Source organism: Bos taurus, chromosome 7, assembly GCF_002263795.3.
Source record: "Bos taurus isolate L1 Dominette 01449 registration number 42190680 breed Hereford chromosome 7, ARS-UCD2.0, whole genome shotgun sequence".
In the NCBI taxonomy this organism is placed as follows: domain Eukaryota; kingdom Metazoa; phylum Chordata; class Mammalia; order Artiodactyla; family Bovidae; genus Bos; species Bos taurus.
The window spans coordinates 76,811,333-76,836,288 of NC_037334.1; positions in this window are offsets into that span (position 1 = coordinate 76,811,333).

Genomic DNA, 24,956 nt, shown 5'->3' on the forward strand with positions numbered 1-24,956 from the left:
GAGTGTTTTAAATAAAAGTTCATTGGAAGAGAACAAGAGTTTTAGACTATAACATTTTCATTTTGGCTGCAAATAATAATTGTACATTGTTGTCAGGACAAGGAGCAGTCTTCTGTCCTTGTCTTAAAATTCTCTGTAAAAAAAAAGTCCTCCCTGTACCAGAAGAAAAGTAACTTATTATCATAGATAAGGAGTTGAGACTGAGGGAGTTAGAATTCTATACAAACAGCACTTGTTAAAATAGTAATTTTTTTTCTATCTGATGGTTATGCAGGCGGCAAGAAGTGGTCGGTACATGCATGAAAGTTATCCCTCTGGGACTTCCTGACTCCACTTCAAGAGAGGTTCCCTTTATTTATTTTTACAACTTTGAAATAATAAGTTACCAATACTTTCCACCAGTCTAATACCAAGATCTTTACAGATAATGTATGTAACAAAGGTAATGAGTAAAATAATGGAGAAATTAGATTAATAATTTGAACTGATATTCTTGCTGTATTCATTCAAAATTCTGACTTTACTGAGTTCTGGATATTGAAAAAAACATATAACCCAAAGCACTTAGTAGTTTTCATTGATTTTGAATAATTCAATCAGATCCACTTTAAATTAGGGGTTACCTTAGCAAGATAATCTTAGTGTTAAGAGTGTCTCATCAAAAGTAAATACTGCACAAGTCCTTAATCATCTCATTTTCTGTGTTTTCATAGTCCTTTACATATTAAGTCATTGCTTATCTTTTTTACTGCAGGGCAATACAAAATGACAGGCTTCTCTAGATGAAAGCAAGTATCCTATTCTATACGTGGCAATACAGAAGCCAGAGTATCCTGTAATTTATCACTTTCCTAATATTTCTGAGGTTTCTATTTTCCTTCTTCATTTGTTATTCCATATATATTTAGTGTGCTGTCTCGGCTTCTTGTGCTTAATATAACTGGAAATTATTCTTATTCTTCCTAGGAATGTGAGACATGAAAGGATAGTTATGAAAACTTTGCAGAATATAAAGTGGTAGTTAAATACTTAATAAAAATTAATAATTCTGTAGCTCAAAGAAATAAAAGAAGACTTCAAGCATACACTTCCAAATGAATTATCTTCTCTGTCTAGAGCTTTCTAAATCAATGGCACCTTTGAATTCCTATTAAGCTGGATAAAAGTAAAACCATCTTATAAAACATCAACACAAAAATCATAGTATAGAAAACAACAAAACAACAGCAACAAAGCAAGAAAAGCAACAGAATAAAGCATCACTATCTAAGTTGAACAGTATTGTGAAATACTTGTTTATTACTTAAATATATAAAAAAACATTTTACTTTAAAAATTGTAATTTTTAAATTTATGTGTGTTTACTTTATACACTTTATTTGGGAAGTGAGAGCTATTATTCTGAGGAGACTTAAAAGACATTCAGGTTGAGAACAGGAATTTCAGTTCAGTTCAGTTGGTCAGTCATGTCTGACTCTTTGCAACCCCATAGGCTGCAGCATGCCAAGCTTCCCTGTCCATCACCAGCTCCCAGAGCTTGCCCAAACTCATGTCCTTCAAATAGTGATGCCATCCATCCATCTCTTCCTCTGTCATCCCCTTCTCCTCCTGCCTTCAATTTTTCCCAGCATCAGTCTTTTCCAATGAGTCAGTTCTTTGTATGAGATAGCCAAAGTATTGGAGTTTCAGTTTCAGCATCAATCCTTCCAATGAATATTCAGGACCTATTTCCTTTAGGATTGACTGGTTGGATCTCCTTGCAGTCCAAGGGACTCTGAAGAGTCTTCACCAACACCACAGTTCCAAAGCATCAATTCTTCGGCCCTCAACTTTCTTTTCAGTCCAACTCTCACATCCATACATGACTACTGGAAAAACCATAGCTTTGACTATATGGACATTTGTTATCAAAGTAATGTCTCTGTTTTCTTAACATGCTGTCTAGGTTATTCATAGCTTTTCTTCCAAGGAGCAAGCGTCTTTTATTTTTTTTTTAATTTATTTTATTTTTTAACTTTACAATATTGTACTGGTTTTGCCATATATCGAAATGAATCCACCACAGGTATACATGTGTTCCCCATCCTGAACACTCCTCCTTCCTCCCTCCCCATACCATCCCTCTGGGTCGTCCCAGTGCACCAGCCCCAAGCATCCAGTACCGTGCATCGAACCTGGACTGGCAACTCGTTTCATATATGATATTATACATATTTCAATGCCATTCTCCCAAATCATCCCACCCTCTCCCTCTCCCACAGAGTCCAAAAGACTGTTCTATACGTCAGTGTCTCTTTTGCTGTCTCGTATACAGGGTTGTTGTTACCATCTTTCTAAATTCCATATATATGCATTAGTATACTGTATTGGTGTTTTTCTTTCTGGCTTACTTCACTCTGTATAATAGGCTCCAGTTTCATCCACCTCATTAGAACTGATTCAAATGTATTCTTTTTAATGGCTGAGTAATACTCCATTGTGTATATGTACCATAGCTTTCTTAAATTTCATGGCTGCAGTCACCATCTTCAGTGATTCTGGAGCATAAGAAAATAAAGTCTGTCACTGTTTCCCCATATATTTGCCATGAAGTGATGGGACCGGATTCCATGATCTTAGTTTTTTGAATGTTGAATTTTAAGTCACTTTTTTCACTCTCCTCTTTCACTTTCATCAAGATGTTCTTTAGTTCCTCTCCACTTTCTGCCATAAGGGTGATGTCATCTGCATATCTGAGGTTATTGATACTTCTCCCAGCAATCTTGATTCCAGCTTGTGCTTCATGCAGACCAGCATTTTACACGATGTACTTTGCATATAAGTTAAATAAGCAAGGTGACAATATACAGCCGTGATATACTCCTTTCCCAATTTGGAACCAATCCATTATTCCATGTCTGGTTCTAACTGTTGCTTCTTGACTTGCATACAGATTTCTCAGGAGGCAGATAAGGTGCCTTAAAAGACATTAATGTTGAGAACAGTAATTTAGGAACATGTATATCATAAGGAAATATGATGAGGAAAAGCTAAAATAACAAGCATGTTTTTTCTAGCCTGTGAGAGTTGGTAACTGAGGTTGAAGCACTGTGGGGGCCCCAGCAAATTGAAGGGAAACAGGAGAAAAGCAACAGCAGCTTAAATGGTCATAAGATAAACAACAGCCATGCTAATTAAAAACAACACATAATTATATAAGCCTTTTTGTAATTCTACATAAAATTAGCTTTATTACATAGGCTGTATTTGGTAATTTGTTAATATTGCAAAAATGCTAAATTAATATAGTTATATAATCAATGTATAAATATACCTCTCTGGGAAGAAAAACAGTAATTCCTTAAGGAAAAATATCTCTACTTTACTTTATTTCCATAATTTGAAGGAAGGAAAAATATGAACTTCTTGTATTTCTTTTAAACTTCAATATTTTATTAAGGAACATTTCATAAAATATCTTGCATAGTCATTTGAGCACTATGAATTCATTTTGCTCTTATTGTTCTTATTTATACTACAGAAAAGGTATGTGTACATTATGGTAGATCAGGAATTTGGCTAATGAGACAAATATTGGAAAATGCAAGCAATTAATACCTAATGGATAGTTTTGAATAGTTGAAAGCAACTTTTAATAGTTCTTGTACATTGATTACCATTCACACAAGTTTACTATGCTATCATATTTCTTTAGAAATAATGTATGTTTTAATAAATGGATGAAAATGTCCTTTTTGATGCATTGAGGAAAGGAAGCTGAATTATTGGACCCAGAAAAATAAACTGATTACATTAAAATATTTCTTCTTTCTCTAACCTGTATTGAAGTGATAAAGGAAGCGATTTAGAATCATAAAAAGAATAAATAAAGAATCAATGAAGGTGAGGTCCTAATTTACTTCCCAGTTTTATTTAAACTTAGTTCTTCATTGCTATAAGGCATAAAAGTTATTGAATTTTACTACATTCACCTCACGCTGATTTCCTATCAAACAGAATATCAGTGGAACACCTCTGCTGAGCTCCCTACATGAAATTGTCCTTTTGTATGTCTCATAATCGGCGGCGATGTGGCCAAGCATCTGGCAGTGACAAGCAGACGTCTTTGATTTATTGGGTAATATCACCACTTGTTAGTGGATGGTTGAGCAGGAGACTAAAAGAGCATAAAATCAGAGAGAATAAATTATGAAGGCACCGAACTGTGCCATTATAAACCCTTCCTTGTCACAGCTGTGACATCTCATAGGAAATGGAGGATGACAGCCGCGTTCATTCTTCAAAGGGCCAATACCTTCTACTTGTGATCCTGACCATAAATAAATAAATAAAGCAAACAAACCACATAAGCAAGTCAGAACTCAAATAGGAAATGCCTTCCCCTCAATAGAGCACTTGGGTTCCCTTTTTCTTCTTCTACTTGAAAGTAGATCAGAACAAAGCCAACTTGGATTAGAAGCAGACACTAGGAGAGCTCTAGGATATTAAGTACATCTGTCATTCACATTAGAACCTGAAAACCCAGGAGGTTGACTTACCCCCTATTGCTTTTTTCCTTTTTTAGTCACTCTGAAAAGATTACTCTTACTTAAATTGGTTACTGAAATACTGTTTTAGTGAGTCAATTTAGCCAATCAATTCATACTAGAAATCTTTACCTAGGAAATGATTTTTAAGGCTACCCAACTTCAGTTAGTATTTTCTAAAACAATGTTTCAGAATAATTTAAAGTTTGAAATGGCTCTCTAAGTTATTTTAATCTGTCAAAATAATTAAAACACGTGCAAATAAAAATTTGTTTAAACTGCATGATAGTAAGAAAATATGCAGTAGTGGAGAGAATATGCATCTTGGAACTTGAAATAAGTTCTTAGATAATTGCCTTCTGTTACAATATTTTAAAATTTAATTGTTTCTTTGGAATGTAACATTTACTTTATTCTATATTTTTACTATCCACACAAGTTTTTGAATTTAAATAGTATTAAATCAAAGGAAAGTAAAAGTTAATGAGTATATTCTTCACTTTCATAGACACTAATCAAGCTTCATACTTTCATTGATGTATTTCAAGAGCCATGGAAGGATGATTTTTAAGACCAGTCTTAACCATGTGACTTACAGGGAAATGACAGAAATGGAGTATTGTAAGACATGGTTCAGCATTGTGAACATTGTGAAGGGAACAATAAGAAAGGGGAAATCTTACGTACTCATCAAATTGTATTTATTTAGTTTTTATATGTCAATCATACCTAAACAGTTTTTAAAAATCAGTGAGGATAGAGAAAGAATTATGAAAAGGAGTGGTGGTAGGAAGGATAGAGAGAGAAGTTGGGACCATATTATAAAAGGATTTCTCTGCCATGAAATATATTTAGTCATTTATTAATTTAAAATCTACCTTTCTTTAGAAAGAGTTTATTACTAATTACAAAGACACACAAAATATAATAAATTAAATTAGATTTAAAATGATAATAAATATGAAAACAAAGCCAAAAATAAATCTAATACTAAAATGTAAACCATAGGCTACTTTAATATTAAGATCATTCATAATTTTTGCTCAAAGCTTTTTATCAGTCACTGTGAAAATAGAAATTGGTCAATTACAGTTTAAGATATCTTCAACATTGAAAGAGAAAAAAAATTCACATTTGTAGAATAATTTTTATATTGACTTATAATATATTCCAGTATTACACTAAAAAGTTAAATTGAGACAAAACAATTCCATTGAAGTAAGGTACAGTGGATATTTAAGATACTGACTACATATGTAGAAAAGATGACTGTCCTAATGTAGTTAGCCCTTTTTCCTTGAATATAGCCAAGTGTTCTCTCTAAGAAAGTCTAAGAATTTTTCAAAATATTTCCAATTTTATTTTACAAATTAAGTTTTCTATTTTAAAATTTATTTTCCACATTTGTGCAATATAACTGGATAGGTTTTTGCTCAAGTTGGAGAATACATTTGACACATAATGGCACAAGGTAAGAAGTATATATGGTCAGATAGCAAATTAAAAACTCACTTTGGGCTATATTAATGGATTCTTTAAGAATGTTCGTCTTCCACAGCAACTGATGCTGAGGTTAAATCACAGGGCTTTGTAACTTCTAATTAAGAGGAAAATGTGCATTCAAATCCTGTGATTAAAAACATCACCGCTGCTTCTGCTAAGCTGCTTCAGTCGTGTCCGACTCTGTGCGACCCCATAGATGGCAGCCCAGCAGGCTCCCCCGTCCCTGGGATTCTCCAGGCAAGAACACTGGAGTGGGTTGCCATTTCCTTCTCCAATGCATGAAAGTGTAAAGTGAAAGTGAAGTCGCTCAGTTATGTCTGACTCCTAACGACCCCATGGACTGCAGCCCACCAGGCTCCTCCATCCATGGGATTTTCCAGGCAAGAGTACTGGAGTTGGTTGCCATTGCCTTCTCCGACAAACACCACAAATGTTCCTAAAAATAAGTGCAATTACAGATTTTCTTAATTGCAGGTATTGGTTTGGAATAAAACTGCTGCCCATTTGGCAACACTTTTCAGTTTTATCCAGAGGAAGTGAGGACCAGGACTTTCAATATGAGTGTGGTGGATAATAATTCCAGGAATTGTAACTATTCTGTAAAATTATAGGTGTTAGACTGGATCCTTAGAGTTTTGCTCTTAGAAAAATGAAGTTGGGCTCTTTAAAATAGCTGCAAGATTTTTGAGGATAAAAGTTTCAAAATATTTTATATCATAAGGGGATCTTGAATTTCTACATGGTTGAGTTTGAGCTTGATGCTAATACTGCATGGATATTTGCCTTGCAATGCACAGTCCATGGCACATTCAACTAAAAAGAAGCTAAAGTAAAATCATTTTTTCCTCAGGGCAAAATTAACCTTGACTGAGAACTGTGGCAGAAGCACTTAGCCTCTATTTTTAATTTCTTGAGAAGCCTCCCTACTATTTTCCATAGCAGGTGTACCATTTTATCCAGCAATCCCATGTTGGCGTATTTGTTTAAAATAATTAAAATTAGATTATTGAAAAGATACCTGCAATCCCATGTTCATCATAGCATTATTCACAATAACCAAGGTATAGAAACAGCCCCCATTGTCCATTAAGAGATGAACAGATAAAGAAGTTTTGATATATAATACAATTCAACCTTTAAAAAAGAAACAAAAAAAACTATAACATGTGACAACATGGATGAACATAAAGGATATTATGCTAAGCAAAATAATCCAGTCGTAGAAGGACAAATACTGTATGATTCCACTTAGAGAAGGTGTCTAACACAGTCCGCTTCATAGAAGCAGAGAGTAGAATGGTGGTTGCCAGAGGCTGTGGGGAGGGGATATGAGAAGTTACTAATCAAAGGCTATGAAGTTTCCATCACGCAAGATGAGCTCTGAAGATCTGCTGTAATACTGTATTGTGCACTTAAATTTCTTTTAAAAGGTTGATAGCATGTTAAATGTTCTTACTACAAAATCATCATCATGATAATAATCTATAAATGCTGAAAAAAGAGTTCTGAACAACCAAAAGGCAATAGGTATGGTAAGGAAAAATATATATATATAAGAACATAAAATACACTATGATTTATATCAAAGAATGTTCTGCTTATGTTTTCCTCTAACTGTTTTAGAGTATCTTGTCTTACATTTAGGTCATTAATTCATTTTGAGCTTGTGTGTGGATGTTAGCAAGTGTTCTAATTTATTCTTTTACACATAGCTGTCCAGTTTTCCAAGCACCTCTTATTGAAGATGCTGTTTTATATTCTTGCCTCCTTTGTCAAATACAAGGTGTACATATATTCATGGGTTTATATCTGGGCTTTCTATCTTGTTCCACTGATCTATATTTCTGTTTTTGTGCCAGTACCACACTGTCTTGATGACTGTAGCTTTGTTGTATAGTCTGAAGGGAGTAGTCGGATTCCTCCAGCTGTTTTGCTTTCTCAATATTGCTTTGGCCATTCGGGGCCTTTTGTATTTCGAAACAAATTTTAAGATTTTTTGTTCTAGTTATGTTGAAAATGTTCTTAATAATTTGTGAGGGATTTGCATTGAATATGTAAATTGCCTTGTGTTGTATAGTCATTTTGAAGATACTGGGTTCTTTCAGTCTAAGAACATTGTTTATCTTTCCATCTGTGTCATCTTCAATTTCTTTCATCAGTGTCTTATAGCTTTTATAGTACAGGTCTTTTTGCCTCCTTAGGGAGGTTTCTGGAGAAGGAAATGGCAACCACGGGGGAGCCTGCTGGGCTGCCGTCTATGGGGTCGCACAGAGTCGGACACAACTGAAGTGACTTAGCAGCAGCAGCAGAAGCAGCAGGGAGGTTTATTCCTAGGTATTTTATTCTTTTAAATGCAATAGTAAACGGGACTGTTTCTTTAAATGCTCTTTGTGATGTTTCATCATTAGTACATAGAAATGTAACAGATTTCTGTGTATTAATTTTGCATCCTACAACTTAATTCATCATTGAGCTATAGTAGTTTTCTGGTAGCATCTTTAGGATTTTCTATTCATAATGTCATGTAATCTACAAAGAGTCTTACTTCTTCTTTTCCAGTTTGGATTCCTTTTATTTTTCTTCTCTGACTGCCATGGCTAGAACTTCCAAAACTGAATATAAGTGGCAAGAGTGAATATCTTTATCTTGTTCCTGAGCTCAGAGGAAATGTTTTAAGCTCTCAACATTGAATATAAAGTTAACTGTTGGTTTGTTATACACGGCCTTTATTATGTTGAGGAATGTTGTCTCTGTGCCCACTTTCTGGAGAGTTGTTTTTTTTTTTTTTTTAAATCATAAATGAGTGTTGGATTCCATCAAAATGTTTTTCTATGTCTATTGAGATGATATATGACTTTTGTTTTTCAATTTATTGATGTGGTGTGTGATTTTGATTGATTTTTGGATATTGAAAAATCCTTGCATCCCTGGGATAAATCCCACATGATCATGGTATAAGTTTATTTTAATGTATTGCAGCCCATTAAAAAATAGGCAGAAAACTAAATAGACGTTTCTCCAGAGGAGACATACAGATGGCCAAGAGGCACATGAAAAAATATGCAACATCACTAATTATTAGAGCAATGAAAATCAAAGCTACAATGAGATATTACTTCACACCAGTGAGAATGGCCATCATCAAAAAGTCTACAAACAATAAATGTAGAGAAGAATGTAGAGGAAAGGGAACACTCCTACACTGTTGGTGGGAATATAAATTGCTACAGCCACTATGGTGAACAGTATGGAGGTTCCTTAAAAACAAACAAACATACAAACAAAAACTAAAAATGAAACTACCATATGATCCAGCAATTCCACTCCTGGGCATGTATCCAGAGAAAAACATGGTTTGAAAGGATGTACTCTACTGTTCATTGCAGCATTGTTTACAGTAGTCAAAACATGCGAAGAATCTAAAAAAAAAAATAATGTCCATTGACAAGATGAATGGATAAAGATGATGTGGTACATATGCACAATAGAATAGTACTCAGCTATTAAAAAGAATGAAACAATGCCATTTACAGCAACATGAATGGGCCTGGAGACTATCATAGTAAGAGAAGTAAGTCAGCTAGAAAAAGATAAATATCATGATATTGTCTATATACAGAATATTTAAAATGATACAAATGCACTTATTTACAACATAAAAACAGACCCACTGACTTGAAGAATGAATTTATGGTTACCAGGGTGGTTTGGGGAGGAATAGATGGGAGTTTGGGATTAATATGTATACACAGATATGTGATTATGTAAGACGGAATCACTTTGCTGTACTTCTGATATTAAGATAACATTGTTAATCAACTATGCTCCAATATAAAATTGAAATTTACAAAAATTAAAAAAATAAATTCGGGCAAGACTATAGCTCTCTGGATCTCTGTATTATTTAACCTTCAATGTTGTTATGATTTTAAACAATGTAATGTTTAAAACAAAATTTAAATTAAGCTCTACATAAATATTTATTATATTCATAAAATATTTTGTCCATAGAACCCATGATAATTCAGGGCTCTAACAAACTCTTCAGGTAGTTTCCAAAAAGATGTCTAGTAAAGTATTTTTCCTTTCTAGTGATTTTCCCCTACCTCAATCAGAACTAGATAAATTGTTGGCTTCGTAGTTTACATTTTAAGAAAAGAGATTATATTTTATCTTGGAGAAAAATCATAAAGCTCTGTCATAATTCTTTAGATTGTGGTATACATGACTCATTTTGTGATTTTATTCTCTCTCTCTATACACACACACACACACACACACACACAAACACATACCTACAAACACATACACATGAATATTACCAGATTGTAAGCAACAATTTTACCATTGTATTTCTAGTAAAGGAACTAGCTAGAAAATAATTTATATTTACACATAGTAACATGCACATAAACCACTTAGATCTAAAACTTATTGGAAAATTACAAATTATATTTTTATATATGTTTTACATAATATGCATTTATATATAATAGTATATAGTATAGTTTGTATATACTTGAGCACTAGTCATGGTGCAAAATGATTCATATACATTATTTTAATTAGTCTCAAAATATTTGAAAGGTAGTATCATTAGTCTCATAGTTTAGAAGTGTGACATATCCAGCTAAGTGGAAGTGCTCAGGTTCAAATTTGGATCTCTTTAAGTGCATATTTCAAGTGCATTATTCTTTTTTCTCAGTAATAAGTTGAATAATGAAAGATGCTAATGGTTTAAGATATTATTATTCCAATAATCTAACTTTAAAAAGAGGGATTGCATGACACAGTTCTAAAATTATGTATATTGAATTTGGCTGAGAGTCCCTGCCAAGATTTCTGGTTATTATCTTTGGAAATGCTCCTGGTTTTCAAGGTGCTGACCTTCTACCTTAAACATTTTGTTTTGCCTTGTCAGGTGTATGGAAAATGCATATCAGTGTTTCCTATATTGAACGTTATTCTTTCTTTAATAAAATATATGTAGGTCTAGTTCCTTTAAATGAAAAGGAAAAATCTTGTCTATAAGTGTATCTCGGCAATGCAAAGGGTATCCTCATTTTCACATGTAATGAGAGAGTGTTAAAAATATATACCTTCAAATTGCACGATGCTTTGCATTGAAAGAACCAGTAATAATGACATGGACTACTTTCCTATCAGGATTAACTTCTTTGGTTTGAAGTAGAACTGCAATTAAAATATTACTGAGGCGAATTCTCAATGGCACAGCACTAGACACTTCTTACACACTTGAGTGGGTACAAGTGTAGCCATGCGCAGCCATGTGTGGTGAATCTGTCAGAACTAACAGCAGGAACTCTGATAAGAGTCCTCTATCAGTAAGCCGGCTGGATAGCCCAAGGTCTTTGAATTGTTATTATAACCAGCACCCAATAGTGAGGCCAATACTGAGTCTCTTCATATTTTTTCAGTACGTGTTTCTGAACTTTCCATAGGTTTATTCTGTTTTGGACATTGAGATCATGTAGAAGTGCAAGCATAGCTTTTGTCAGAACTTAAGTACTTTTTCCTCCCTGTGATGATAGAGAGAGATGTGGTATGAAGGAGGGTATAGGATGCTATTTTCCAAATAGAATAGCATGTTTTATGAGGATAAAAAACAATCAGGAGACTTTACTGTATCCCCATTCATGTTAGATTGTCATAACACAGAGGCTCATATTTTAGAAGACTAAATATTTAAGTTATAAATTCCTGATACTAGGTTTCTTCTTTTTTCTGACCGCTCTGCTGACCTCAACATAAGTTAGTCTTTCCAGCCAGGTTGGTCTACTCTCTGTACCTTAACTACATTTTGTTTTGACATGGCCTCTGTTCTGCTTAGACAATCCAGGTCCACTCTCCACACCATACTCCTACCACTGATGTTTCCTGTCCTGTGGCCTCAGTCTGATCCATATCAATATACCCTTGAGCACTGATTATTGATAGTTACTTATTCATAACTTTTATCTGTGGCCTAATATCATGTAACATTTTCAGCAATTATATGCAAAAGTGATCCATCTCTTCACATTAGTTCTGATTTTAAAGAACTCGCATATATTCAAATTAAACTTGCACAATGCAGATTATTTTTAATGATCACCTATAGTTTGGATCAAAAATAATTATTTAATCCAATTGTAAATAAGCTCATGTTACATCATTTTAAAAATCGATGTGTATCAATGTGTGTGAATTTATTGCAATATCTTTTTTATGTAGTTTTGCCATCAGAGCAATTATGCAAAAGCTTCCTGGGAGAAGGAAGGTAAAATAAATGAGTGAAGCCTACTGCTGCTGCTGCTGCTGCTGCTGCTAAGTTGCTTCAGTTGTGTCTGACTCTGTGCAATCCCATAGATGGCAGCCCACCAGGCTTCCCCGTCCCTGGGATTCTCCAGGCAAGAATACTGGAGTGGGTTGTCATTTCCTTCTCCAATGCATGAAAGTAAAAAGTGAAAGTGAAGTTGCTCAGTCGTGTCCAACTCTTAGCGACCCCATGGATTGCAGCCTACCAGGCTCCTCCATCCATGGATTTTCCAGGCAAGAGTACTGGAGTGGGTGCCATTGCCTTCTCCGGAGTAAAGCCTATCAGGTGTTAAAATAGCAGTAGCACAAGCTGGCAACAGCTACAGGCTTGATGCTGGGAAGTAACAGGGGTTGGAAGACTCCATAGAGAACTGGAGAGTACATGAGCTATTAAAAGTGGTTCAGTTCAGTTCAGTTCAGTTGCTCAGTTGTGTCCGACTCTTTGCGACCCCATGAATTGCAGCACGCCAGGCCTCCCTGTCCATCACCAACTCACGGAGTTCACTCAGACTCACGTCCATCGAGTCGGTGATGCCATCCAACCATCTCATCCTTTGTCGTCCCCTTCTCCTGCCTCCAATCCCTCCCAGTGTCAGAGTCTTTTCCAATGAGTCAACTCTCAGCATGAGGTGGCCAAAATATTGGAGTTTCAGCTTTAGCCTCAGTCCTTCCGAAGAACACCCAGGGCTGATCTCCTTCAGAATGGACTGGTTGGATCTCCCTGCAGTCTAAGGGACTCTCACGAGTCTTCTCCAACACCACAGTTCAAAAGCATCAGTTCTTCGGTGCTCAGCTTTCTTCACAGTCCAACTTTCACATCCACACATGACCACTGAAAAAACCATAGCCTTGACTAGACAGACCTTTGTTGGCAAAGTGATGTCTCTGCTTTTCAGTATGCTATCTAGGTTGGTCATAACTTTCCTTCCAAGGAGTAAGCATCTTTTAATTTCATGGCTGCAATCACCATCTGCAGTGATTTGGGAGCCCCAAAAAATAAAGTCTGACACTGTTTCCCCTGTTTCCCCATCTATTTCCCATGAAGTGGTTCAGTGTTACTCAACGCGGAGGGTTTGTAGCCATGTGATGATACATGCTAAGATCAGCCTTACCTTCCAATGTTATTTACAGAGAATTTTGAAAGATGAATTTACATGTAAAATTTCACAATTTTTTTCTATGTTAGCAAATAATTTGGTGTATAGAAAACATTCATTTTTTGGTGAACTCAGGCTAGTTCTCAGCTTATTTGTAAATTCTAAGTATTTAATATATTTGAAGGGAGATTCTAGAATTGAGAGAGTAATAAAAAAGGGAACATTTTAAAAGAATCTAGGAAATATTTATTATTATTATTGCCAGCTTAATTCATTAATATAAGACAAAACATAAAACACATGTAATAATACGCTATTTCAAGAATATCTCAACTAGCAAGAAGGAAGGATTATAAAGGACATGAGAAGAAACATTTGAGGGAGATGAATATTTATTATAATTATACATAATTTTATATATTTGGTTGTGGTGATATGTCAAACATTAAATTGTATACTTTAGATATGCAAAAATTATTGTAAGTCATTTATACCTCATTAAAATTATTATAAACAACAGTGGTATATAAGTCTTTAAATGAATTTAAGATAATATAAATATCACAGCATTTTTTAATTGTGAGAAAATTTATATTCATTGATAGGCTCAAATTTTTCTCACAGTTTGATGCATTTTGATCAAATTACACACAGACTTAATCAATACCCTGATCATGACAGAGAACATACCATCAACCAAATAAAGTTCCTTCATGCACTTTCCAGTCAAACCAAACCCACCATAAGCAGTGGTTTGATTTCTGTAACCTCAGATTAGTTTCTTCTGTGATAGTATATTATATAAATGGGTTCTTTGGTTTGTCTGTATTCTTTTGCGTCTGGCTTCTCTCACTTGAAAATATTTTTGATTATCAGGGTTGTTATGCATGTAAGTAGTTTGTTCATTTTTATGAATGACTAGGGCTTCATCATTTGTTTATGCCTTTCAGCTACTGCTGGACATTTAGGCTGCTTCCAGTTTGGGGCTATTATAATAAAGGCACTAGGAGCATTCATATGTCAAAAAAAATTCAACTTCTATGATGTCTGAGTATAATGATAAAAGATTTCATAAATATTTCTCATATTGTGTTGCTCTTCCAGTGTAAAATGAGCACAAATGATATTTGAGTAGAAAGTAAGGAAAAGATTTTGGGTAGAACATCTGTAACTGTACTTTTAGATCTACCACTTTTTAGCTGTGTAACATTACACAAGTCAAAGGATCTTTCCTGACTATAAGGTTTTTTGTTTTGTTTTGTTTTGTTTTGCAGTTGTGTGATGTTAGTTTATATTGATCGTTTGGTAAAATAAGGCATTGAATTATAGAGTCCCTTAAAAGAGTAGAATGTTAAAATTGTACATGAAATGATGACGACATCATTTGGAAAATTATGTGACCTTCACAATTCACTACTCTTTTACGAAAGGTTTTAAATTGAGGGTGTTGAACTAAGCCTCCTAAAGCTCTAGTATTATGTGACTAGACTGACTGACTTTATGACTTATAGAAATAAATTGGTATTTACATGTTATACCACTTTAGTCTTTTTTTTTTTTTTTTACCACTTTAGTCTTAATCAGAAAGAAGCTTCACATTTGAAATCAACAACAGATGATTTCAGTTGTTTCACTCTGCAAGTATTATTTGGTTCTCCTCTTTAAAATGTGGTATGGGCAATGCATAGTAGATGGAGTGTCTCCAGTTTTAATCATTTCACTTTTCATTTGAAAAGTAATTCATCATGAGAAGTCAGTGGGGTATAGAGAGCACTAATTGCAGCAAAATATCAAGGACAGTTTTCCTCTGTCTTAATTAAACATTAATGAGTAAAGTTATTTGCAAATACATGCTGCAGGGATGGACTTGTCTATCTACGTTTGGTAAACACTGACCCTAGGTGTCAAAATAAAGCACCTTAATTGATTTATACAGGAATAGTTTTAAAAGATTGCACCTGGCTTGACATTTCCTTAGGTTTTCATAGAGTAGTTTCTGATAAATTATTTATAAAGAAACTTTTTTCCTGACCTATCCTAATTACAGGAGTGATTTTTTTTCAAACTAATCAATTTTGTATAAATTTCACTTTTCTTCTTGGTTTTTCTATCAATTTAAGGAATTCCATAGTAAATGATGAGGAATCAAGTTTTCTTTATATTTCAGAAGGACTATGCAAGCAAGTTACTTTTTTCTTGATTATTGGAAGTATTTTATAAGATTTTAGATATTTTACTTTTTTGAATTAATATTTTATATGAATATATTTATTTCATTTCATTTATTTATTAATCTACATACTTTATATTAATATAAACTATATTAATATATAGCTTGAGTTATAATTCAAAATCCCTAAATAAATTTAAAAGCCTAAGGAATGCATTTAATTCCAACTTACAAATCTTAAATTACTGGTCTAAGTAACATTGCATTTGATTCTTTAGAGTGTATATAAGTAAGTTGAAATACTAAAAAAAAGTGTGAAAGAAACTTTCTGGCTCTCATATTAAACTGATCTGTGGATATCAAAGGGGAATTTCACAAGATAACCTTTAAATTAGATGATATATAATTTTTTACTAGATTTCTTCTTACTCTTCTCTGAATGATTCCCCAGATTATGTTTGTTTTGATATGTATGCTGCTGCTGCTACGTTGCTTCAGTCGTGTCCAACTCTGTGTGACCCCATAGACGGCAGCCCACCAGGCTCCCCCGACCCTGGGATTCTCCAGGCAAGAACACTGGGGTGGGTTGCCATTTCCTTCTCCATTTGATATGTATAATTAAGTAATAATTTTGAAACCTTAAAAATTATAATTAACAGTTTTAAATAATTAACTATACATTTCACTAAGTCCTTTTAGTTTCTTACATAAGAAGAGAATTTACCAATAATACAGTCTAAATCTTACAACAAAATTTTCCGTAGACCAATGTAGCAATGGAACAACTTTCAGAAAATAACAAAAACATTGTGGAAATCATTTTATAGTATCGGTATGATAGTATATTTTTAGTTGGGGGGGGGAGAAAAAAAATCCTGCTGTGTCTTAGAATGGCTTATAAACTCCTCAGTTTCCTCCTTTCCGATGGTACTGTTAAATTTCACTCTGGATTCTCATGAAACTCTCAGTTTCCCAAACCATATGGCTTGATGCAGATAAAATTGGCTTATGGCAAATAGTGTAAACACACTTCACATTTTTCCACCTGTGAATCTACTGAAGTGTTATGGTATACATTTTTAGGGTTTAGTACCAAATTTTCAGTGAGTCTTTATTTTCAGATTCTTTTTTGTCCTTCTGGGCAACTTCATTGCCACATTTGAAAATAACAGATTGACCCTTGCCTTCATCTTATGACGCTGAGATTTTAGAATAATTTTATTTTCAATTTGGGATTAAAAAAAATGTAAAGGATATTTTATATATATATTAAAAAGTCTTTAGAGTAAACCACAATATTATAAAATAATTAATCCAATTAAAATGTTAAAAAACCTTTAGGGATTTTTGTTTTTAAAATGTAAGTTAAATACACATATTCTTTTTCACCCAAAAGAAAGGAAAATCAATTAATGAATATCTGAAAGTATGAATCAGGAAACAGGAGCTGTCTTCCAAAAGTAATGACGGTCAGCAATAATGGTGATGTTTTGGTATGTTAAAGGAGATTCTTGTCTTCTGTTATTAAAAAAAAAAAGCCACACAAACACAAATTCATATCCTGACAGACCCTGCAGTGCAGAACCGATTATTTATTTGTAACATTGGCAGTGGTGTTCTTATGGTAAAGGTAGGAGTTTGACTGGATTTGTGTTTCTGAACACAACCACTGAAACAGGGCATCAATATAAGACATATTGGTTAAAAAAAAAAAAAAGTCTATTGGTGGTAGAAGTCAGTAAAGTAACATTGTGAACAGACAAGTGAGAAAAGATCTTATACTCATTATTAGTTCTAAGAAAAATTTCTACTTGTTCAGAGTATGGCCGTAGCTCATTCCTCACATGTAAAAGATGAGATCAGAGAGAAGCAAACATGGACAGAAGACTTAAACAGACATTTCTCCAAAGAAGACACATAGGGCCAACAGGCCCCTGGGAAGATGCTCGATGTTATTAATTATTAGAGAAATACAGATCAAAACTACATTGAGGTATCACCTCACACCAGTCAGAAGGGCCATCATCAAAAAATTTATAAACAGTAAATGCTGGGAAAAGTGTAGAGAAAGGGAGTCTTTCTTCACTATTAGTGGGGATGTAGATGGATATAGCCACCATGGAGAACTGTATGGAGATTTCTTAAAAAACTAAAAATAGAAATACCATACGACTCAGCAATCCCACTGAGAAAACCATAATTTAAAAAGACACATGCACACCAGTGTTCATCACAGTATTATTTACAATAGCCAGGACATGGAAACAACTTAAATGTCAATCAACAGATGAAAGGAATGAAGAAATGGTACATATACACAATGGAATATTACTCAGCTATGAAAAGGAATGAAATTGAATAATTTGTGGAGATGCAGGTGGGCCTCTGTCTGTCATACAGAGTGAAGTCAGAAAGACAAGTCAGAAAGAGAAAAACAAATATTTTATGTTGGTGCATGTATGTGGAATCAAGAAAAATTCCACAAATAGGTATTCAGTTCAGTTCAGTTCAGTTCAGTAGCTCAGTTGTGTCCGACTCTTTGCGACCCCATGAATCACAGCACACCAGGCCTCTCTGTCCATCACCATCTCCCGGAGTTCACTCAAACTCATGTCCATCAAGTTGGTGATGCCATCCAGCCATCTCATCTTCTGTTGTCCCCTTTTCCTCCTGCCCCCAATCCCTCTCAGCATCAGAGTCTTTTCCAATGAGTCAAGTCTTTGCATGAGGTGGCCAAAGTACTGGAGTTTCAGCATTAGCATCATTCCTTCCAAAGAAATCCCAGGGCTGATCTCCTTTAGAATGGACTGGTTGGATCTCCTTACAGTCCAAGGGACTCTCAAGAGTCTTCTCCAACACCACAGTTCAAAAGCATCAATTCTTCGGTGCTCAGCCTTCTTCACAGTCCAACTCTCACATCCATACATAACCACAGGAAAAACCATAGCCTTGACTAGACGGACCTTTGTTGGCAAAGTAATGTCTCTGCTTTTGAATATGCTATCTAGGTTGGTCATAACCTTCCTTCCAAGGAGTAAACGTTTTTTAATTTCATGGCTGCAGTCACCATCTGTAGTGATTTTGGAGCCCAGAAAAATAAAGTCTGACACTGTTTCCACTGTTTCCCCATCTATTTGCCATGAAGTGATGGGACCGAATGCCATGATCTTCGTTTTCTGAATGTTGAGCTTTAAGCCAACTTTAAACCTATTTGTGGGCTTCCCAGGTGGCCCTAGTGGTAAAGAACCCATCTGCCAATTCAGGAGACACAAGAGACCTGGGTTTGATCCCTGGGTCAGGAAGATCCCCTGGAGGAGGGCTTGGCAACCTACTCCAGTATTCTTGCTTGAAGAATCTCATGGATAGAGAAGTCGGTGGGCTTACAGTCCATAAGGTTACAAAGAGTTGGACATGACTGAGGTGACTTAGAGCACATGCAAAGCAAATCTATTCACAAGATGGGAATAGATACTCAGAGGTAGGGAATGAATATTTGGGACATGGTGGGGAGGGGAGGATGAATTGGAATATTGGGATTGACACATGTTGACTGCCATGTGTTAAGCAAATAGCTAATGGGAACCTCCTGTATCATGCAGGGAACACAGCTTGGTGCCCTGTGGTGACCTAGATGGATGGAAGGGAGAGGGTGGTGAGAAGGAGGGTCAAGAGGGAGGGCATATATGTATACACATAGCTGATTCACTTTGTTGTACAACAAAACCTAACACAACGTTGTAAAGCAATTGTACCCCAATTTAAAAAAACATAAAAAGCAGCACACATGAATTCTTTATAAATATAGTGCATATGTATTGAGAAAGAGAGAAATATAGAAAAAGGGAAAGAAGAAGAAAGGAAGAAAGTAAAATGACATATAAAGAACACTAACCAGAAAAATATTCCTATAAAACGAATAAACATTGTAACCACATTTATTTCAGTGAATTAAGACCATTGGTGTGCTACAGTCCATGCGGTTGCAAAGAGTCGGACATGACTAAGAGTCTGAACTAAACTGAACTGAAGGCCACTTCAGTGGCATAATAGCTTTACTGTTTTGATTTCTCATGATGCAATGACCTACCTCATTCCTATACACATTGGGTCTGTGTCCAGATTTCTTATTCTATTCCATTAGTGAAGTGAAAGTTGCTCAGTCGTGTCCAACTCTTTGCGACCCCAGGGACTATAGCCCACCAGACTTCTCTGTCCATGGAATTCTTCAGCAAAAATACTGGAGTGGGTAGCCATTCCCTTCTACAGAGAATCTTCCCTGTAGTGATTGAACCCAGGTCTCCCACAATGAAGGTGGATTCTTTACCATCTGAGCCACCAGGGAAGCCCTATTCATTAGACTGTTATCTAATTCAAGTACCAATCTCATAATGATTTAATGATAGAGTAGATATGTTTGAATAGTTGTGTGATTATCCTCACGTCGACAGTCTCCCCTCATAGCTCAGTTGGTAAAAAAAATCCACCTGCAATGCAAGAGACCCTGTTTCGATTCCTGGGTCGGGAAGATCCCCTGGAAAAGGGATAGGCTACTCACTCCAGTATTCTTGTGCTTCCCTGCGGCTCAGCTGGTAAAGAATCCACCTGCAATGCAGGAAACCTGGGTTTGATTCCTGGGTTGGGAAGACCCCTTGGAAAAGGGAAATGGTATCCACTCCAGTATGCTTGCCTGGAGAATTCCATGGGCTGTATAGTCCATGGGGTCACATGTATAGTCCATGGGGTCGCAAAGAGCCGGACACGACTGAGTGACTTTCACTTCATCCCCTACCACACACACACACACACACATACATACGAACACATACCACTCTTCTTTATAAGAGCTTAGATAACTACTCTTGCTAATTTATTCTTTCATTTGAGATTTTTTAATCAATATTTTAAGCTCCAAAAAGAAAACAAATGGCATTATTGGAATCATATGGAAGTTATACATTAACAGGGAGGAATGATGTTTGTTCACATCTACCTTTTTTGACTTTCAGGAGTGTACTGGGAGATTCTTGATAGGGTTTATGTCTGTGCATTATTTTGCTATGAAATGTACTTTCTAAAATTGTTTTATTACTAACATTTGTTTGAAGATAATTCATTTCTTTCCTTTTTGTATCTGCAATGGCACCCCACTCCAGTACTCTTGCCTGGAAAATCCTATGGATGGAGGAGCCTGGTAGGCTGCAGTCCATGGGGTCGCTAAGAGTCGGACACGACTGAGCGACTTCACTTTCGTTTTCACTTTCATGCATTGGAGAAGGAAATGGCAACCCACTCCAGTGTTCTTGCCTGGAGAATCCCAGGGACGGGGAAGCCTGGTGGGCTGCTGTCTATGGGGTCACACAGAGTCGGACACGACTGAAGTGACTTAGCATAGCATAGCATTTTACAAAATTAAAAGAGAATTGTTACTTGTGGGGTTTCCACGTGTACAGTCAGTTCATCTGCCAATATAACTGTGCTTCAGTATTCAAGGGAGAGTCGTTCAAGAACACCATTCCAAAATTCACAGATGTTCAAGTCCCCTTATATATGAAAGTGAAAGAAAGTAAAAGTGAAGTCACTCAGTCGTGTCCGACTCTTTGCGACCCCATGGACTGTAGCCTACCAGGCTCCTCTGTCCATGGGATTTTCCAGGTAATAGTACTGGAGTGAATTGCCATTTTCTGCTCCCGGGGATCTTCCTGACCCAGGGATCGAACCTGGGTCTCCTGCATTGTAGACAGACGCTTTACCGTCTGAGCCACCAGTGCCCTTATATATAGTGGCATAGTATTTGCATATACCCTGCACACATCATCCTGTATACTTTAAATCATTTCTAGATTGCTTTTGATGCCCAAAACAATGTCAGATCAGATCAGTCGCTCAGTTGTGTCTGACTCTTTGAGAGTAAATAGTTGCCAGCCTGAGGCAAATCAAGCTGTGCTCTGTAGAAATTCATGGAATTGATTTTTCAAGTCATTTTGACCTACAGTTGGTGGAATTTGCAGATGTGAACCCACAGATATGGAAGGCTGACTGTACTTTGTCTAATCCTTCCAAAACAGTGTTAAATAGTAGTGAGTACCACATCTTGTACATGACTTTAATGGAATGCTTTAAATACCTTTCCAGTAAGTAAATACTAGCTTTGGAACTGAGATATAAACATTTTATTCTGTTAATGAAGTATTAATTATTTTTTGCTTTATTTAATGTTTTAATCCTGAGAGTATCTTGTTAAGTGCTTTCCTTTGTATATCATGTATAATATCATATGCTTTCCTTCTTTTTTTAAATTTACTAAATTAAATCAACGTATTTCCTAATGTTAAATTACCTCTGCATTCATGCTAAGCAGTTAAGTAGATTGCAATGATTATTTAGTTAACATTTAGTTGGATCTTATTTCTTGATATTTAATGTGTTTTTTGCTTCTATTAATTCTGGAGATCTGTTTGTAGTGCTTCCTTATTGTGTTATTTTTGAATGCTTTGAAATCATATTCTTTTGACATAATATGAAAATGGAATGTTTATTTGTTCTTCATTGCTTTGGAATTAGGTCAGTAACCATATGTTATCTGATATTTATATATATTTTTAGAATAAAAATATAAAAGCATCTGGGTCTTGTTCTTTTCATGTGAGTGAGTTACTTAGAAATTTTTTGCTTTTCTTCCATAAAAACTGGGCAATTTAGAATTTTCTATTAAATGTAGTCAGTTTTTATTGAGTCCTATTTTCAGAAACATCAACTTTGTTGTGCTTTCAACTATATTTCCATGTAGTGTCTTCTAGTTATTTTTTTGTAAAGATTTTCTAGGTTTCAACAACTTTTTCTCCTTCTAATTCTTTATCTGTTTTTACTTTCATTAAAAATGAGGTTGGACTCTGTGGGAGAGGGAGAGGGTGGGAAGATTTGGGAGAATGACATTGAAACATGTAAAATATCATGTAAGAAACGAGTTGCCAGTTCAGGTTCGATACACGATACTGGATGCTTGGGGCTAGTGCACTGGGACGACCCAGAGGGATGGTATGGGGAGGGAGGAGGGAGGAGGGTTCAGGATGGGGAACACATGTATACCTGTGGCTGATTCATTTTGATATTTGGCAAAACTAATACAATTATGTAAAGTTTAAAAATAAAATAAAATTAAAAAAAAAATGAGGTTGGCTAGTAGTTTGACTTTTTTTGGTGATTCATGAAAAAATGATAAAGCAAACATACAAAAACAGTCATAGTTTGGAAACAATCCATTATCAGGAGAAAATTTTAAATTATGTGTTAATTCAACTTCCTATATTTTAATCTGAAAATCTGGAACAATTGCTAATTTATATAAGAAATAAATTGAAGAAACTTATCCTAAAATTGAGAGAAAATCTAAACAGACCAGTTGCCATTCAAACAAAAAAAAAAATAAAGTTTTCAAAAAACCTGAACAAGCACTTATTCTCAATAAAACTGTAAAGTTCAGTTGATTTGTAAGTTAATTCTATAAAACATTAAAAGTTAGAAACACATGGAGATTAAAAAAAAAAGAAAGCTTCTAAATGATTGTTAATGAAACAAGTGTGCCATTAATACTGACACAAACAGAGATAAAAAGCAACAAATAGGGACAGCTCTCATTTCTAGAAACACCTGCAACATGTTTAGAAAAACTGCAACTGAAATGTCACTGAAAGAATAATAAACTATGAGCAACTATACTGCAAGCAGGAATGCTAATTTTGGGAAATAATGTTCAGTTCAGTTCAGTCCCTCAGTCGTGTCTGACTCTTTGCGACCCCATGAATCACAGCACGCCAGGCCTCCCTGTCCATCACCAACTCCCGCAGTTCACTCAGACTCATGTCCATCGAGTCAGTGATGCCATCAGCCATCTCATCCTCTGTCGTTCCCTTCTCCTCTTGCCCCCAGTTCCTCCCAGCATCAGAGTCTTTTCCAATGAGTCAACTCTTCCCATGAGGTGGCCAAAGTACTGGAGTTTCAGCTTTAGTATCATTCCTTCCAAAGAAATCCCAGGGCTGATCTCCTTCAGAATGGACTGGTTGGATCTCCTTGCAGTCCAAGGGACTCTGTTCAGATTAGATCAGATCAGTCGCTCAGTAGTGTCCGACTCTTCATGACCCCATGAATCGCAGCACACCAGGCCTCCCCATCCATCACCAACTCCCAGAGTTCACTGAGACTCACGTCCACTGAGTCAGTGATGCCATCCAGCCATCTCATCCTCTGTCATCCCCTTCTCCTCCTGCCCCCAATCCCTCCCAGCATCAGAGTCTTTTCCAATGAGTCAAGTCTTTGCATGAGGTGGCCAAAGTACTGGAGTTTCAGCTTTAGCATCATTCCTTCCAAAGAAATCCCAGGGCTGATCTCCTTCAGAATGGACTGGTCGGATCTCTTTGCAGTTCAAGGGACTCTCAAGAGTGTTCTCCAACACCACAGTTCAAAAGCATCAATTCTTCGGCGCTCAGCCTTCTTCACAGTCCAACTCTCACATCCATACATGACCACAGGAAAAACTATAGCCTTGACTAGACACACCTTTGTTGGCAAAGTAATGTCTCTGCTTTTGAATATGGTATCTAGGTTGGTCATAACTTTCCTTCCAAGGAGTAAGCATCTTTTAATTTCATGGCTGCAGTCACCATCTGTAGTGATTTTGGAGCCCAGAAAAATAAAGTCTGACACTGTTTCCACTGTTTCCCCATCTATTTCCCATGAAGTGATTGGACCGGATGCCATGATCTTAGTTTTCTGAATGTTGAGCTTTAAGCCAACTTTTTCACTCTCCTCTTTCACTTTCATCAAGAGGCTTTTTAGTTCCTCTTCACTTTCTGCCGGGACTCTGTTAGAACCATATTAATTCAGCAAAAGAAAAGTATTTTTCCATACATGCTATAGGTGTGTTTAGTAAAATTCAGAAATTGTTCGGTTTAAAATTAAAAAAACAAAACAAAACTGGGGAGTTAAGAGGAGACAGATGACTAATAAAATATATCTTTTTCAAAACAAAGCAAACAATTCTCTGAGTATTTATGGAGAAATATTAAAAGCAAGTAAGCTACAAAATTCCAAAACTGGGTTGTCTGATTTTGGAATTATTATTACACCTTGAAAATATGAACCAATTTATTCTACAAGAGAAAGAAATGAATTATAAAATTGGATAGAAAAGTGTAAATTGTTCAATCTTTGCAGATTATATGACTCTATACTTTGAAGACTCCACTTAATTAAATAAAAACCCTGACAATTTTAGACATGAAAGACTTCAGTAGTTGACTGAGTAGTCTCATTTACAAATGTAAAAATAAAACTTGGCATTATAAA